Genomic DNA, 13,523 nt, shown 5'->3' with positions numbered 1-13,523 from the left:
TTGGTTAGAACAGAACCTGGGGCATCACTCTAGTGGCAGACCCAAGCCAATGTGTAAAATATTGAAATAAAGGATTTGGCTCTATACATGTTCATAAAAAATTTTGCATAAAGAATAAATATACAGTGCATCAAACCTAAATGTGCACACTAATTGAATAAATTGTCATAATGGCAAGCAAAAAGTCCATGAATGATAAAACCCAACACCAAATCGACATGCTCTGAGATAAAACTTCTAGTTCTTCTACCACGAGTGCTCAGTATGAAGATGGATACTCACCAGAGATGTTTGACCCCTTTTTACAGGATGGTCAAAAAACGCTTTTGGAACACCAGATTCCAAAAGCAGTGGTTTCGCTAATAGCATAAATCCACTCAATGGCCACTCACGATGGAACTAGGATGTAAAAAATTACTCCACAGGAGACAAGGATAAAAGTCTCATAGTGTAGTAATTTTTAATAAAGTAAGATAAAAACAGCAGCAATAATAGCAGTTACACTCACATGTTGAAGTGCCTGGCCTGGCACTTTGTGTAATCAGCGTGTGTGAGTCTGCTAATCCCCTGGGGATGGCGTGCGTTCCATGTCTCGCTCCGGAGGGCAAAGCCTGGTATGGGGTATCAAGTTAGGACCCGGAAGTGACGGATCCTCCGCTCCAACATATGTTTCACCTTGATTGATGTCTTCAGCAAGAACTTAACTCATAACTATTCTGTCCCTGCTCCTCAGGAACCTCTACCTGTACTAGGTCTATCTTTTCCTCATGCCGCTCCTCAGGAACCTCTACATGTACTAGGTCTATCTTTTCCTCATGCTGCTCCTCAGGAACCTCTACATGTACAAGGCCGATCTCTCTCTCATGCCGCTCCTCAGGAACCTCTACCTGTACTAGGCCTATCTTTCTGTTATCTGTGTCGAATGAGAGAAGTCTTAAAGTAGAACTTAACTCATAACTATTCTGTCCCTGCTCCTCAGGAACCTCTACCTGTTCTGGGTCTATCGTTTCCTCAAATGATAATCTTTAGACACGATGGCTTCACAGACCAAATCCAATTAAAAAACATTACCCACACGTAAACAAAATGTTTTTCTAAATTTAAAAGCAAGGTATCATAAAGCTGAATCAATCAGCACCCATTCACAAAGTCCAAATCTTGTCCTGAGCCTACAGCTTCCATGCTATCAATAATAGTAAAACACAAACATCGCCGACATCAGATGACTCAAATATATATTTTTTAACACAGAACCATGTACAGTGTGCTCTTTTTGCCTAGGTCAGTGGTCTCCAAACTGTGGCCCTTGGGCCGGATGTGGCCCTTTGCTTGCCTTTTTCCAGCCCTTGGGGCACTTTTCCTTCCACCTACACCAACAATGAGGCACTATTACTTCCACTGACACCAACACTGGGGCACTATCCGTCCCAAGGACACCAGCAATGGGGCACTATTCTTCCCAATGACACCAACCATGAGGCATTATTCTTCCCACTGATGCCAAAGATGGAGCTCTATTAATTTCAGTGACACCAACAATGGGGGACTATTACTTTCATTGATACCAATTATGGAGCACTATTCATTCACTAATACAAATGATGGGGGAATAGTTCTCCTCCCACCAATGCTAGTGTATTTTCAACTCCCACTTACCTCAGTCCAGCCCCCCTTAAGTCTGAAGGACAGGAAGCTGGCCCTTTGTTTACAAAGTCTGGAGAGCCCTGGCCTAGGTGATGATGAATAAGAGAACATACTTACCTTATAGCTTGCTCCAGCGGCAGCTGATGTTCTCCTCCCTTGTCCAGTTGTTCTGGAATGTGGATGGGTCCTCGCTGTCCTCCTGTCCAATGAAGGATGGCTGGTCCTGCATTGTACGGGATGATGTCAGAGAGCTGCAGCTGGTGAGGATGTGAAGGGAAAAGGCTTTGGGGCACTGGTCACACAAAGAGGAGGAAGCCCCCCGGGAGTGAGGACTAAGGTATGTTTTCCACCCCATTCATCATCCTTCCTTTAGGCAAAACTAGTAGTTATAACCCCTGCAGTGGGTTATAAATAGTAAAAGTTTTTTTTTTCCCCAGGAGTCCAGCTTTAATAAAGCAGTAAAGCTAACAATCCATAATGTCCAATCACAATTCAATTAACTGCTAACAGACAGTGAAAGACAACCTTTGATTGGCTGCTGAATCTTTCATTTCATGCACTGTGCTCTTTTAATAAAGTCCATAGCAAAATCTCATTTTGGTTTGCAAATAAAAAAAAAAAAAAAAACTTGATGGACGGGAGGGTACCAGATAGTCCATTCGTTGGTTGCAATAGCACAACTACCAGCATGTTAACTGGCACGATACACTGAAACCTCAATTAACCTCAAAGAAAGCTGACACTTGTAGTTCCTCCAATACTGGATTGTCTAACAGGTGGCTGGGCATCCCCGTTCCTCAATAAACTTAGAGATAATACTTCTATGTTGGTATGTTGGTGTAAAGAGCAATAGTGATGTACAAGATGTGGGAGAAACAGTTTTGTTTGTTTTTTTACTTATCCTTTTTATAACACTTTCCCTGATTGATGAATGTATTTATATACTGCAAGAAAAAGACAACAGAGTTCAAAAACCCATAGCAACCAAGCAGATTGTCTGTAATTCCAGATGTCTTCTGGTTGGTTGCTATGGGTAACTGAATTTACATATCAGTGCTGCTCCTTGCCTTGAATTTTTGGTAACCCACAGCAACCAAGCGGTATAGCCGCGCTGTCCCATTGATTTCAAAGGGCAGGAGCAGTGAAGGAGCAGTGTATACACCGCTCCTTCCCCGCTCCAAAGATGCTGCTGGCAGGACTTTTTTTCCCGTCCTGTCAGCGCACCGCTCCAGTGTGAAAGCCCTCGGGCTTTCACGCTGGATACAAAGCAGTGGCACTTTCCGGTTGGTTTGCAGGCGCTATTATTAGCGCAATAGCGCCTGCAAACCACCCCAGTGTGAAAGGGCCCAGGGCCCTAAGAGGAAATTCCCAAAACATGACCTGTTGGTAGAGTTGCCACCTCATCCCTTTAAACCCGAACACCTTTGAATTACACAGATTCTGAGGCTAATTAAATGCATATAAGACACCAAGCGAGTTTAATTACCACCTTAATCAGCCACAGAACCTGTGTAATTAATATGTGTTCGGGTTTAAAGGGATGAGGTGGCAACCATACCTGTTGGGGGTACTTGAGGAAAGGATTGAGAACCATTGACCTACAGCAAAAAAGCAGATTTTTGATGACTTTAGTTCCAAGGACTTCAGACTGGTTGCTATGGGTTACTAAATGTACATATTGGTGCTCCTCCATGCTCCTAACATTGCTGTACAAAGTGCAGTAACCCATAGTGCTGCTCCTTTGCCTTGTGTTTTTGGTAGCCCATAGGAAACAAGCAGATTGTATATGATCCTAGTCCCAAAGACTCCAGGTTAGTTGCTGTAGATTATTGAACATAAGTATCGATGCTACTTCTTAGCTTGAGTTTTTAGTAGCCAATAGCGACTATGCAGATTTGAGATGTACGTAGCCCCAGATGACATCTGGTTATTGGGCGTTCCATGTATAGAGTTAGGTTGTTGGTTACTATGAGTTAACATACATATGAGTGCTGCTCCTTGCCTTGCGTTTTTGGTAGCCCATAGCAACCAAGCAGATTGTATATGATCCTAGTCCCAAAGACTTCAGGCTGGTTGCTGTAGATTATTGAACATACGTATCGATGTTACTCCTTGTCTTGAGTTTTTAGCAACTAAGCAGATTTGAGATGTAAGTAGCCCCAGATGACATCTGGTTGGTTGCTGTGGGTTACTGAACCTATGTATGGATGCTGCTGTTTTTCCTGTTTTTTTAGTAACACATCGTCTGGCTGGTTGCTATGGTTTAGACTGCTTCTGCCCTTTGTGGTAACCCATAGCAACCCTCACCATTCACTGCTCAGCCTGCTGATGGAAGGTGACTGTTTTGAGTTATCGAGCGTTCCATGTATAGGTTTATTCAGTAAACCAGACTGAGTATGCCAGCAGTTACTCCCAGCAACCGTCTTTCACTACAAAGATCTGGATGATCAGTAGACAAATCTGAGAATACCCTGCAAGTCCATCAATCCTGGGAAACTTCAAGTGACACCACAGAGCGCCGCCGCCACAAACCCAACAGGCGGTCATCAACGCCACGTAGCAAAAATCAGGGAGCAGTGATGACAATATGAATGGAGACCACCCTAACTTTGAAAGTAGTGCAAGTTTAAGGCCAGATAGCCAGAACCGGCCTCCCCCCTCGCATCCAACTGGAGCATGCAAACCAGGCAGGACCGGCAGGGACCCACCGCTCAGGGAGACTGATTATAAATTAAATAAGATCACATACCTACGGCCTTGACGTGCAATGCTGAGAAGATGCTGTGTCTGCCTGATGGAGGGCTCAGCCCATTGCTTGCTTCACAACACTGTTGCTTCCATCTCCTGGTGTGCAATGGGTGAAGGGAGACGCGGGGCGAGGAGCGGGGATGGATGGAAGGGGATGAGTGCAATGCAAGGTGCACACTGCTTACATAGACGTCTCCCCCCCTCCAGATACAGCCGTCTCCTGATCTCAGCCTGCCTGCAGCCTCGCTGGGTCCTAACTCCTCCTCCCTCCTCGTCTCTGGTGCTGATGATGCTCTTCGCTCCTCCAGCTACATCCCTCTTCTGCCTTGTAGGAGATTGCTTGCCTTTTATCTGTGTTTTTCTCTTTTAGCTTCATTCCCACGCCTGTAAAAAAAATGAACTAAAAAAAAAAAAAAAAAAACATGTTTACAAGCATTTTTTTAATTTCTTTTTATAGATGGATCTGAACGCAGCTGCATCGTTTTTAATGGAGATATTCATACCGATGCACAAACATGCAATGCGTTCAGATCCGCAACACAGAATTCAAAAATCTGCATCTAAGAATATATACGTGTACATATAAGCCAAATGCATATGTAGCAAAAAATGAAAAAAAAAGAGGATCATTTTACACAAATATTTAGTGATATTACACAGGAACTTTTGCACTAAAAAAAAAAAAAAAACCACGCATAATCAGATCAGTAAAATTTTTACGCCCGTGTGATTGCAGCCTTTCGGAGCGTTTTTTGGGGTTTGTGCACATGGTAGGCTTTTTGGCGCATTTAAGGAAATTCAGTTTATTAAAGGATGCATAAAGTACAGATTTTGTACCACCTCTGGCAGTTTATCGCTTATCTATGTACTATTTCAGGTTATTTCACTGGACTTCAAATGTTTGACCCTTTCACTGCCAGAGAGGTTTTTGCACACATGCTTAAAAAAATTATTTTAGGACTGAAGATTACACAAACCCCACCCCAAAAAAAAACATTCAATATTTCCTGCAAGCAAACACCCTAGAGAATAAAATAATGGTGTTTCCAAATTGTTTATGTCACACGATATTGCTGCAATGGTCTAGGGATTGCAACATTTCAGTAAAAAAGTACTAGTAAAAAAAAAAAAAAGGTTAATTTTAGGTCTGTCACAAGCAAAACAAGGGCACACAAATGCAGTAAATTACCCAACGTTTGGGTAAAATATAAAAAGACGGTGTAAAAAGATACCCAACACGACAAACCTTAAATTTGCATGCGCCTGAGAAATGACATACAAACTTCAAGGTGACAAACTTCAGCACCCTATAATGTTTAATAGGCAACACTTTAAAAAGCCCCCTATAAGTCATCAGTTTAGTGTTACGGAGGAGGTCTGGTGCTAGAAATATTGCTCTCACTCTGGCGTGCGCAGCCATAAGTAACATGTGTATCGCAATCAGCAGTTTGATGCGTTTAAAAAAAAACTGCATTTGAAAGACCGCTGCGCAAATACAGTGTGACATAAAATAGTGCAACAACCACCATTTTATTCTCTAGGGTCTCTGCTCTTATATATATATATATATATATATATATATATATATATATAAATATATATATCATCAGTATTTTTTTGCTAGAAAATTACTTAGAACCCCTAAACATTATATATATATATATATAGAGAGAGAGAGAGAGAGAGAGAGAGAGAGAGAGAGAGAGAAAATGTTTAGGGGTTCTAAGTAATTTTCTAGCAAAACATACTAAATTTAACCTGTAAGCAACAAGTGTCAGAAAAAAGGCTTAGTCTTCAAGTGGTTAAAGTGTTACTAAACCCAGGACTCTGCATTCACAATATCTGGTCTCCCACAGTACACAGAACAAAGAAATGCAATTATTTTAGTAAATATAAACGGCTAAATACCTATTTCTCATCAGCAGTTTATAGCAGTCTTATGACCTCTATCAGTTCCTGGTAAAGCTTAAAGGAGGAGATTTCATACTGCACTGAGCTGTCCTATGAGGATGCAGGACCCCTGACCCTCTGTTTGGACAATGCTGATTGGCCCTGTGCTGATCATATGCACCCTCCTAAAAAAAAAATCTCTAGCAATACACACTTGCAGTATTTGTAGCTGCCGACTTTTAATTTTTTTTCTTAAGCGGAACTCCGCTTTAAAGATCTACGACTTTTTCTATGTACACAAATGGCCTATTTCTCTCTAATATTGTTCACAAATCTGTCTAAATCTGTGTTAGTGAGCATTTCTCGTTTTCAGAGATAATCCATCCACCTCACAGGTGTGGCATATCAAGATGCTGATTAGACAGCATGATTATTGCACAGGTGTGCCTTAGGCTGGCCACAATAAAAGGCCGCTCTAAAATGTGTAGTTTTATCACACAGCACAGTGCCATAGATGTTGCAAGTTTTGAGGGAGCGTGCAATTGGCATGCTGACTGCAAGAATGTCCACCAGAGCTGTTGCCCTTGACTTGAACGTTCATTTCTCTACCGTAAGCCATCTCCAAAGGCGTTTCAGAGAATTTTGCAATACATTCAACCGTCCTCAAAACCGCAGACCACGTGTAACCACACCAGTCCAGGACCTCCACATCCAGCATCTTCACCTCCAAGTTCATCTGAGACCAGCCACCCGGACAGCTGCTGCAACAATAGCAACACAAAAGTGTTGCCTTAATAATTTTGCTCAGCGTATATATATATTTATATTACGGCCCCACAGGGAGTGCATTGTTTTCAGTAATATAAAGGAATAAACTTGCGCGCTACTATGTGTAATTTTTTTTTTTTTTAAATATAAACCATCAACCTACGGTGAATATAGTCAGAATAAGCTCAGAAAAGGAAAAAATATATAATTAATGTATAGTGACCGTGAATTAGCTGCAACCACTTGGTAATGTACCCAAAAACCTATGTAATCAAATGTAAAAGGAAGAAATAAGAGTGGTGCGCTTATTCAATAACGTGCCATTAATTAATATACCGTATATACTCGAGTATAAGTCGTTCCGAGTAAAAGTCGAGGCCCTAATTTACCACAAAAAAATGGGAAAAACTTATTGACCCGAGTATAAGACGAGGGTGAGAAATGCAGCAGCTACTGTAAGTGGAAAAAGAGGGTCAACAATGCCCATCTGCAGCTGTATACCTCCCTGTGTCCTGTGTCATGTGTACAGTGTCCTGTGTATATGTGCATGTGTCATGTGTATATGTACCTGTGTCATGTACCTGTGTATATGTGCATGTGTATATGTACCTGTGTCCTGTGTATGTGTATATGTACCTGTGTGCATGTGTCTGTGTGTGTGTATGTGCATCCTACCTGTCTCCTGTGCATGCCTCCGTGCGCCGCTCTGCACCGATCAGCGTGTAGTATTCGGCAGCCATTCACTGTTCAAAAGCTGCGCCTCCTCCTTGTCCAAAAAACTCAATTTCCCAGCAGTCAGCGGTCAGCCTATCACAGACATTCTCTCATCCTCATACCACGGACGAGGATGAGAGAATGTCTGTGATAGGCTGTACACTGCCTGCCTATCACAGACGAGGAGGCGCGGCTTTTGAACAGTGAGAGCCACTGCCGAGTCTATGCAGCACACGCTGGCCGCCGTCTGCCTGCATGACACGCTGATCATGTAGGCAGACAGTGGTGACTTGTGTATAATTCGAAGGGGGCACTTTCAGACCCAAAAAAGGGGCTGAAAAATTCGACTTATACACGAGTAAATACGGTACTTAAAAAATGAACATGATAAGTATCCAAAAACATACAAATAAATGTGAATAAAAGTCCAATGGTAGGTGTCAGTTCATATAGAGATAAGAATCTCATAGGAGTAACTTGATAGAAGAAAAAACAGACAACACATTAATCCAAACATCGACTGTTATATTTTTTGAATTGGCTGCTTACCTCCAAAAATGACCCAAAGGTTAAACAAGGCTCATCAGATAGTCAGATAAGGAATCCTGCTGATGTATCTGTAAAGACATCAAGGTCCCAAGCGAAGACGAAGAATTACATCCAGATCTTGATATGAAAACAACTTAGGAAACTCCATATGTAGAAGGAAACAGCTTGCTCCAAGAAATGGCACTTCTTATATAAATGGCGCTCAGAGGAAACAAAAAACACCCATAGTGCAATATTGCCAAAATAAAAAGTAAATGTATTAAGTAAAATAAGCTGCTTACATCAAGTAAGAATAAAAATCGCAGTAATAAACAATGGGAGTACTTGTATCCCTGAGGAAGTCACGTGACCAGTGACGCAACACGTCGGGTGGAGCTTTGTGACGCCATTTCCGGTGCTGTTTTACGGAAATGCGGTGAGGAGGCGAGTGTGTCACTACTCCCATTGTTTATTACTGCAATTTTTTTTCTTACTTGATGTAAGCAGCTTCTTTTACTTAATCTATTTACTTTTTATTTGGCAATATTGCACTACGGCTTTTCTTTGTTTCCTTTGAGTGCCATTTATCTATCTGATGAGCCTTGTTTGACCTTTGGGTCATTTTTGGAGGTGAGCGGCCAATTCATAAATATAACAGTCGATGCTTGGATTGATGTGTTGTCTGTTTTTTCTTCTATCAAGATACTCCTATGAGAATCTTTATCAAAATATGAACTGACTCCTACCATTGGGCTTTAGTTGGACTTTTATTCACATTTATTTATTTGTTTGTTTTTGGATACTTATCATGTTCATTTTTTAAGTTTATTAATTCATGGCACATTATTGAATAAGTGCACCACTCTTATTTATTCCTTTTACAATTGTTTTCAGTAAGTCGGCAGCCTCATATTTGCCATACGGGAAAGAGTGATAAGCAGTGTGTAGCACTGCACAGTAGGAGATGGTGTCTGTGTACAGTATGTATTAAATTATACAGTATCTCACAAAAGTGAGTACACCCCTCACATTTTTGTAAATATTTTATTATATCTTTTCATGTGACAACACTGAAGAAATGACACTTTGCTACAATGTAAAGTAGTGAGTGTACAGCTTGTATAACAGTATAAATTTGCTGTCCCCTCAAAATAACTCACAGCCATTAACCCTTTCATGCCTAAGCCTATTTTTTGCTAGAAAATTACTTATAAGCCCCAAACATTATATATATATTTTTAGCAGAGACCCTAGAAAATAAAATGGCAACTGTTGCAATATTTTATGTCACACGGTATTTGTGCAGTGGTCTTTCAAACGCAATTGTTTGTGGAAAAAAAAATGAATTAAAAAAACTAAACAATAAATTTAGCCCAATTTTTTTTGTATAATGGGAAAGAGGATGTTACGGCGAGTAAATAGATACCTAACATGTCATGCTTTGCAATTGCGCACACTTGTGGAATGGCGACAAACTATGGTACCTAAAAATCTCCATAGGCGACGCTTTAAAAAAATTTAGCGGTTACCAGATTAGAATTACAGAGGAGGTCTTTTGCTAGAAATATTGTTCTCACTCTGACGATTGCGGCGATACCTCACGTGTGATTTAAACACCGTTTACATATGTGGCACAACTTACGCATACTTTTTATTTGCTGCGTGAGCACGCGGGCTTGGGGGCGCTTTACACTTTTTTTTTTTTGTTTTCTTATTTTTTTTTTAACATTGTCCCTCACTGATCACTCACTCTCACTCTGATCACTTTTATTGCTGTCACAAGGAATGTAAACATCCCTTGTGACAGTAATAGGTGGTGACAGGTACTCTTTATGGAGGGCCGGGGTCTAAAAGACTCCAAATCCCTCCTTTGCACTTAAAAGTATTCAAATTGCTAAAAAAAACTGAATACTGTAATTTTTTTTAAAAACTGCGCCATTGGCAGCCGAGTAAACGGGAAGTGATGTTATGACATCGCTTTTGTGTTTTTACATAGGAGACTAGATCGAAGCCATTTCCGGCTTCGTTCCAGTTTCAGCCTAGCCGGCGGAAGTGCCGGATTGTGGATCAGGTCTCCCAGTGGGATGGGAGGCGCTAGAAGAGCGGCGGAAGGTGGCTCCCGCTCAGTTAGGATAACAGCTGAGCGGCTTTTAGCCACATCGGTTGTTACCACTAAAAAGCTGACCACCAGCTCTAAAAAACAGTACTGAGTTGATGCTTGCAGCTGCAGGCATCACCCTGGTATAACCCCTTCAAGCCGAGGCTGCATATGTGCGTACGGTCGGCGATAAGGGGTTTTTAATGTCTAAACCGCTAGCAACAAAAGTGAGTACACCCCTAAGTGAAAATGTCCACATTGGGCCCAAAGTGTCAATATTTTGTGTGGCCACCATTATTTTCCAGCACTGCATTAACCCTCTTGGGCATGGAGTTCACCAGAACTTCACAGGTTGCCGGAGCTGGTGGATGTTAGAGACCTTGCGCTCCTCCACCTTCTGTTTGAGGATGCCCCACAGATTCTCATTAGGGTTTAAGTCTGGAGACATGCTTGGCCAGTCCATCACCTTTACCCTCAGCTTCTTTAGCAAGGCAGTGGTTGTATGTCGTCTTGGAGGTGTGTTTGGGGTCTTTATCATGTTGGAATATTGTCCTGTAGCCCAGTCTCCAAAGGAAGGGGATCATGCTTCAATATGTCACAGTACATGATGGCATTCATGGTTCCCTCAATGAACCGTAGCTTCCCAGTGCTGGCAGCACTCATGCAGTCCCTGACCAGACCATGACACTCCCACCACCATGCTTGACTGAGACACACTTGTCTTTGTACTCCTCACCTGGTTGCCGCCACACACGCTTGACACAATCTGAACCAAATAAGTTTATCTAAGTCTCATCAGACCACAGGACGTGGTTGCAATAATCCATGTCCTTTATCTGTTTGTCTTCAGCAAACTGTTTGCGGCTTTCCTGTGCATCATCTTTAGAAGAGGCTTCCTTCTGGAATGACAGCCATGCGGACCAATTTGATGTAGTGATGCGTCTGAGCACTGACAGGCTGACCCCCCACCCCTTCAACCTCTGCAGCAATGTTGGCAGCACTCATACGTCTATTTCCCAAAGACAACCTCTGGATATGACGCTGAGCACGTGCACTCAACTTCTTTGGTCGACCATGGTGAGGCCTGTTCTGAGTGGAACCTGTCCTGTTAAACAGCTGCTAGGTCTTGGCCACCGTGCTGCTGCTAATTTTCAAGGTCTTGGCAATCTTCTTATAGCCTAGGCCATCTTTATGTAGACCAACAATCCTCAGAGAGTTCTTTGCCATGAGGTGCCATGTTGAACTTCAGTGACCAGTATGAGAGAGTGGGAGCGATAACACCAAATTTAACACACCTGCTCCCCGTTCACACCTGAGACCTTGTAACACTAACGAGTCACATGACACTGAAGAAGGAAAATGGCTAATATTACCCAATTTGGACATTTTCACTTAGGGGTGTACTCACTTTTGTTGCCAGCGGTTTAGACATTAATGGCTGTGTGTTGAGTTATTTTGAGGGGACAGCAAATTTACACTGTTATACAAGCTGTACACTCACTACTTTACATTGTAGCAAAGTGTCATTTCTTCACTGTTGTCACATGAAAAGATATAGTAACATTTTTACAAAAATGTGAGGGGTGTACTCACTTTTGTGAGATACTGTATATTATACATAGCAAGACGTTTTGTAAAGATAATCACATATTAGTATGTACATCAAGCTAACCACTTTTACATAAGTATTGGCTTGCTGTGAAACAGAGTTGCTAAATGTCCCTCCCAAATCTCTTTCATATACATAAAAGGCTCCATTTACACCTTCACGTGTGAAGAATGCACAAAAGAAAGCTTTTTAAAAATTACACTGCACTAAAATACTTGGAACTTTGTTATTATGCGTTTTGCCACAGGTGAATGAGCGCAAAAACAAGGTGTGCATTGTGCCATTAATAATGAACATTGCCAATGCACACCTGTAAAACTGTGTGTTTGTGTATTGCAAGGATTCACACAGTTTTGCACACATTCCTGCAATGAACAAATGTCTATCTAGGGAAAGGGGGGGGGGGGTGAATTCAAATTCATAGACGTTCAGTCGCTTAAAAAGAATTTTTGAGTTCTAAATCTCTCCCTAATAAAACATTAAAGTAGGCCAATAACATCCACATTTCAAGTAAAAGAAAATAAAACCACTTAACCACTTAAGGACTGGCCTCTTTTTTAGATGTGTTGTTTACAAGTTAAAAACTGTTTTATATTATATAAATTAATATATATTATACATTTTTTTCTAACACCCTAAAGAATAAAATGGCGCCCACAAGGCCTTCATTTGGGGTAAAATTATTCAAATCTCTACCCAAACCAAAAGAGAACAAAGAACTGAAATAGAGCGTCTAGAAACTGAGTCCACTATCCTCATAGCTCGCCACAAACGAGATCCATCCTTGGTCTCTATTTCCCTATTAGATAAAACTAGACTGGATCCCAACCTAGCCCTCACTACGCAAGCAGAAAAGGTGATAAGATGGAGTAGTAATACATTTTATTTACATACAAACAAGACAGGGTCATTACTAGCGACTAGGGATGAGCCGAACACCCCCCGGTTCGGTTCGCACCAGAACCCGCGAACGGACCGAAAGTTCGCACGAACGTTAGAACCCCATTGACGTCTATGGGACTCGAACGTTCGAAATCAAAAGTGCTCATTTTAAAGGCTAATTTGCATGGTATTGTCCTAAAAAGGGTTTGGGGACCCGGGTCCTACCCCAGGGGACATGTATCAATGCAAAAAAAACTTTTAAAAACGGCCGTTTTTTCGGGAGCAGTGATTTTAATGATGCTTAAAGTAAAAAAAAAAAAGTGAAATATTCCTTTAAATATCGTACCTGGGGGGTGTCTATAGTATGCCTGTAAAGTGACGCGTGTTTCCCATGTTTAGAACAGTCCCTGCACCAAATGTCATTTTTAAAGGAAAAAATCTCATTTAAAACTGCTTGCGGGTTTAATGTCATGTCGGGTCATGGCAATATGGATGAAAATCAGTGAGACAAACGGCATGGGTACCCCCCAGTCCATTACCAGTCCCTTTGGGTCTTGTATGGATATTAAGGGGAACCCCGCACCCAAATTAAAATAAGGAAAGGTGTGGGGCCACCAGGCCCTATATACTCTGAACAGCAGT

At 41.6% G+C, this 13,523-nt stretch overlaps 1 protein-coding gene across 1 annotated transcript in view; it reads right to left on the bottom strand.

The window, feature by feature from the left end:
- The window catches only part of RAB27B (RAB27B, member RAS oncogene family), a 360,063-nt gene extending 355,379 nt beyond the window's left edge, over nucleotides 1-4,684 (bottom strand). The window contains exon 1 of the mRNA XM_073619973.1: nucleotides 4,394-4,684. The gene's annotated coding sequence lies outside the window, so the exon portion shown is untranslated. The remainder of the gene's footprint in view (nucleotides 1-4,393) is intronic.
- Nucleotides 4,685-13,523: the final 8,839 nt, after the last annotated feature.

This window comes from Aquarana catesbeiana, linkage group LG01 (assembly GCF_042186555.1).
Source record: "Aquarana catesbeiana isolate 2022-GZ linkage group LG01, ASM4218655v1, whole genome shotgun sequence".
NCBI lineage: Eukaryota > Metazoa > Chordata > Amphibia > Anura > Ranidae > Aquarana > Aquarana catesbeiana.
This window is presented reverse-complemented; position numbering and strand designations above follow the sequence as displayed.